This window comes from Pseudophryne corroboree, chromosome 1, assembly GCF_028390025.1.
Source record: "Pseudophryne corroboree isolate aPseCor3 chromosome 1, aPseCor3.hap2, whole genome shotgun sequence".
Taxonomy (NCBI): domain Eukaryota; kingdom Metazoa; phylum Chordata; class Amphibia; order Anura; family Myobatrachidae; genus Pseudophryne; species Pseudophryne corroboree.
The window spans coordinates 476,155,262-476,161,198 of NC_086444.1; the positions used below are offsets into that span (position 1 = coordinate 476,155,262).

The 5,937-nt window shown below is 46.1% G+C and overlaps 1 pseudogene; it reads left to right on the forward strand.

The window, feature by feature from the left end:
• The first annotated feature begins 668 nt into the window (after window positions 1-668).
• On the forward strand, window positions 669-788 carry LOC134939024 (5S ribosomal RNA; annotated as a pseudogene).
• The last annotated feature ends 5,149 nt before the right edge of the window (window positions 789-5,937 follow it).

A 5,937-nucleotide genomic window follows, 5' to 3' on the forward strand; every position in this document is an offset into this window, starting at 1 on the left:
AATTGCCGTGATTTGTAATAGATGTATCTGATCATGAATGGCTAGTTTGACTGTCGTGGTTGGCAACAAGGTATTTGACCATATTATCAGATGGAGGTATCTAGACTGTCTGCAAAAGCGTAATTTTCTGTGTGATACAATCAGAAATAGATGCAGGTGTTATTTGAATCTGTGCAGCATTTGGTGACAGAAAATTGGATGTTCAAAATGTTCAATGAGAGTTATGTGTCATAATATATGGATACACTATAGACTCACGGCCTTAACTAAAACTGTCAATCCTCAGCACATTTTTCAAAGAGCGTGTCGTCTGTTGTGGACCTACCAAAGTATAGGTTCTGCAAGGCATTGCAACAGAATCTTACAAGTAGGCACAGCACCCAGACTGCTCTGATCTTCTTTCTTCAGACCTTATGCTTGTGTCTCACTCTCTCATTCTCCACCCTATGCCTAATGGTATGATGGATGAAAAGCAGAGGTGAGAAACGGTGACAGCAAATTGGTCTTATCTGTTGTAACACTACCTGCCTTAAACATACAGAAAGTACCACCAATTTTGGGCTAGCTCCAAATACTGAATTTTGAGTCCTCCTCTATCTATGAGGAATATCATTCACCAGTATCCTATTAAGACAAGCCCAATAGGCGGAGGGATGTCATAAGGACTATCTTGCGGCCATACTCCTTTGGATAAGCCCAAATCCTTCCGAACTTGGAAGCCAAGCATTGGAAGGCCGGACCAGTACCAGGATAGGAGACTACCTGGGAACATCTTGGTGCTGCAAGATAATCTGTCCATATAGACACATATCAATCCTCGAGGGCACTTAATTGTGATTACCCACAAAGAATTGGGAAAGCTTTTCGGAATCGGAATGAACCAATGATTTAATTCCCTGCGTCTACCACTTTTTCTAATGTGATACATGCAGGCTGAATGAGGGTTCATATATAAAGTTTTCCCAGTCATTAATGAATGAGGGGAGGACTCTTCCTCAGCATGTAATTAATACACAGCAAACATCAGTTCACTACTATTATTATTTATCCAGTATTTAACAATAGGATAAGTTTATATTCCACATAAATTCGCATTGCAATTATCCATTCTCAGAAGGAACTCCGTTAACTCTAAAAAGTACGGAATATAATCTGATTTATCCTATCCTTTCAGTGTACTGAGGTACAATATATTTATCTTCCTAAGTAAGAGTGCTTCCCAAACAGAGTCATTTGTTTCTTTTCTTGATATTAACGTGTAATATTCAGGCTCTAGGGGAGCACCACCAACAGTAAACCCACAGCACACAAAATAGGCAACTTTGTTTTGCTAACATGTGTGGGGTACTTCAAACACAGGACTTTCCTGCATATTAATAAGTTGGCTTCTTTTGGGAGATAACCATCTTATTATTTCACTATCCATTTATTACAACCAGTGCGGTCTCCTTATTAAGTTCTACGTATTGCAGGAATTGCGTAACATCCCACTGACACGCCTCCACCACTCCTTTTTATCATTGCTAAATGCGACCGCTACTGTATTTGCAGATACCTATGTACAATCATGAGAACTAGACTTGTTGCATGTGCACTGCCTTGTTTATGGTTGTGTACACATGTGAAATGTTCTGATAATCGCTAATTGTGAGATTATTCATATCTGCAACTGATGCTCAGGGCAGTAGCGAGCCAGGCTGGGTCCAGGTACTTTTCAGGGGGTGTGGCCTAATACACACTGCACACAGCAGCAGCATACATCCAAATATACCATCTCCAGGAGGACCATAATGCTCTGCTCCTCGACTTCCCTCTTAATTAATGATTGCCATCACCTGTGGTGAAACACCTTTCTTATCCATTAACCTGTCCCAAACAGATGCCAGCAATCATAAATTAAGAGAAAAGTCCAGGAACAGAGTGTTTTGTCCCTCCTGGAGGGGGTCATGTTGGGAGGTATGCAGCAGTGTGTACTGGGTTGAGGAGAAGAGCTGCAGCTGGTGCTGTCAGGTAAGGGGGTGGGGGACACCTGGGCCCCCACTGGCCCCCTCCATCAGATCTGGGCTCGGGTAATTAGTACCCTCTCTCCCTTCCCCCCCACTCAGCACCACTGCTCATGCTGAAGAAACCATTAGTATTGGTAGTAAGGTCCTGGGTTGGTGGGGAGGTTGATAAAACTCAGGAAAGGTCTTGATTGAAGTATAAATGATAACAGTGTAAGGAGCATGCACTCCTGACTTGTAGTTGGTTATGTCTGAGGGTATATAAGTGGACCCTGATGGGAATTATAAGGGATACACCAGGAGGTCTGAGGGCATGTGTGGTGGCCTGATGAACATATAAATGGCATGTGATGAGGTCTGAGAACAGGGCAAGATTAAGGCAGGTGGGGGCCCTGGGCAACAAACGTGTGTGGGACCCTACTACTGAAATTGCTGGCAAACACACATAACTTGCTGCCAATGATACCCCCAGCGCAAAAGTGCACACACACGCGCACCTTACTGGCAAAGACCCCTCTCTCTCTCGACCAGTGATGGCTAACCTTGACACACCAGCTGTTGTTCAACTACACATCCCAGTATGCCCTGCATCAGTTTTAGCATGACCAAATAACAAAACTGTAGCAGGGCATGCTGGGATATGTGGTTCAACAACAGCTGGAGTGTCAAGGTTAGCCATCACTGCCCTAGAAACTATGGAGCAGCATTAGCCTGGCTGGTGACCGCAGCACACACCGGCAAATTAGTCAGTGTCTCACGGGATAGTGAAGGGAAATCCCCGAGACACTGACTGAGCCACCGGCGTGTGCTGTATTTGGAGCTCCTCGGTGGCCGTGGAAGACTTTCAATTTAAAAAGCAGGGGTCTGTGGGGGCCCCTTATGTGTGGGAGCCCCGGGACGGCCGCCCCTCCCATAATCTGGCTCTGTCTGAGAGTAAGGGAGAGTCTGTTGGGCATATCAATAGTACGTTGAGACTTCTTAGCATGTTGAAAAGCCTGTATGCATATGTGTGTGTGTGTGGCTGGGTGGGGGGAACAGGTCCAGCGACAGGAGGGACAAAGGGAACACTTGTGCAAGGCCCCGAGGTTCAGGGGGGCACTAAGGTTCAGAGACACAAAAAAATGGGGCCACAGTGCAAATATTGCTTTTTAAAGTGTGTGCTCCAACTGCTCAATTTAAGTAGGAAAACAAGTAACAGGCCCTCTAAACCCTTCTTCCTCCTTTTCCCCAGTCCCTGTGGTCCATGCTGTATTGCCATCATTACGCATAGGGCCAGTGCGTGCCAAAGGCGCACGCCAAACATATAGGGGCGTGGCTTCGTGGGGAAGGGATGTGGCCACAAAATACCACCAATTTCTATTACGCTGCACAGTAGTCTCCATTATTCAAATTACACCGCACAGTAGCGCCTTTTACACACATTACACCAGGTAGAGCCACTTTTACACATTACACCAGGTAGAGCCTCTGTCGCACATTACGCCAAGTAGAGCCCCCTTTTACACAGTACAACAGGTAGAGTCTCCTTTTACACAGTATGGCAGGCAGAGCTCCCTTTTACACAGTATGGCAGGTAGAGCCCCCTTTTACACAGTATGGCAGGTAGAGCCCCCTTTTACACAGTAAAACACACAGATACACAGATATGGTAACAGAAGTGTTTCCCAATATAAGTAATGCCCCAATGTCAGAACGAAGCAAACAGACTCCTCCACGAACATTGTGCTCCTCTCTTTAATAACACAGCAGCAGGAGACGAAGCAGGGGAGAGAGCTCACAGAGAAAGGCACAGAGGTCAGGGTGAAGAGCAGGTGAAGAATGTAGTATGTACAGAAGATTTGTGCTCACCTTTCCCCCCACCTCTGTAGTCACATACTGCCTCACCCTCCTCCCTAGCAGAATAATATTCCCAAACACCATACTATTATTTGATCTTGTTCTTCATATGTGTAATTCAGTAAGTGATTAGGACTTTTTACCATTATTCAGTGTATCGCACTACTATTATTGTTGTACTACTAAACCGCTAACCACCACTATGAAGACATGACGCAGAACCATCATAATTATTTCCATGCCATATCCTGTGTGTGCATTCTGACAGTATTTTATTAATTCACAATTAAAAACTTTGGAAACAAGGGATCTCTCAGACACTGTAATCTGCAGAACAAAGCAGTGGCAAGTGCTGAATCAGAAAACCAATCACTCTCTCATAAATTCTACTTCTATCAGTTGCTATTGAGCTTGTGGGTTTGGTTTGTGTGTTCCTTAATTTATCAGCCCTTTGTTCAGTAGGTGAAACCTTTCCTGTAAATGTTTTAATGCTTGAGATTTACAGTATACTGTATCCTAACAGCCTCTGGTAATTCTTCTGCACAGTTGTTCTGGGAATGGACACATTTTATAATTCTGCCTTTATTTATAAGTAACACAGCAACCCTTTTCTGTACCGCATTATTTATTGCTGAGAATAAGCCTGGCATGACTAGATGCTGAGCTTTTAAACCTGTGGAGTGTGTACCCAAGGGGAACATCAGGTTAAAGCAGGGGCAAACGCAGGATTTCTGGGGCGGTGGGGGGGGGGCTTTCAAATGTTTGATTTTAGAGCGATTGTCGACAGCCTATGAAGGATGCAAATCAAGCATGTAACAAGCTATAGTTTGCCCCAAACAAAGTGCAGTTTATGTAATACATACGCCTGCCTATCTTGTCAGTCCCAGCCGGGCCCCACAGTTTCTAATGGCAGCCCTGACCACTGGACATGTGCAGCAGCTCCATTTCGCCATTTATAGTGCATGTAGTGGCCTCAGGCCAGGCTGTGGGGTAGGGGGGTTTCGGGCAACAGGGAACCACTCGTGGAGGAAACAAATATAACTAAAACATTGTATTGCCAACGTGCAAACGTATTACCTTGCTCCCAAACTAGAATCAGCCCCACTATGTGATACCTGGTGACAGATGAGTTAGAAAGTATTTAAAAAAAAAAACACATATTCTACATAACTGTAAGCATGTTACTGAGCATTAACTCTGAATGAGCTGCATTTATTCTTCTAATTATTATTTTTAAACATGAGTATTATAAATAGAATATGGAATACTGCACACTGTACACTATATGGCTATACTCATCACTGAAGGTCCATACACACTAGACAACGTCGCTCTATGGGGATAATTCAGAGTTTATCGTAGATGTGCTAATTTAGCACATCTATGATCAGCTTCCCTGACATGCTGGGGGGTGGGAGGCAAGGACGCCCAGTACAGGGCTAGTCCGCCCCGCATGTCAGGTCCTACCCCCCCTGCACAGGTACAAAAGCATCACAGAGCGGCAATGCTTTTGTACCTAACAAGTAGCTCCCTGCCAGTGCAGCTCCTGCACACTGGCAGGGGGCTAACCACAGCGCCCCGGGTCGTAGCGACTGCGTGTGATATCACGCAGACGACGCAGCCCCCCCCCCCCCCCACAACGGTCCGGACATGCCTCCGTTGTCCGGACCGCGCCCTGCCAACTGCGTTCTAACACCATTGGCACGCCCCCTCCCGCCCCGCAACCGTCTCTGCCTGTCAGGCAGAGGCGATTGCACCAGTGAGATGCTTTCGCATCTCATTGGCTGCACATGTGCAGTGCTCCTGCCACGCGTGCACATAATAATTCAGACTGCGATCGCTGCCGATGCAGCGATGCAGTCTGAATTATCCCCTATGAGGGTCGTCGTCTAGTGTTTCCTCTCCCAGGTGGTCGGCCACGGGTGGCCATACACACTGAGCGATATGACCGCTCATATCACTCAGTGACATCACGCAGCCGATGGCCGTGCATGCAGCTTCTGGATGACAGTTCAGATAGAGCATGCATGCACTGCTGACAGCAACGATCACTGCTGACCCGCGGGGCCGCCCATCAATCGTCGTTGTCGGCATACAC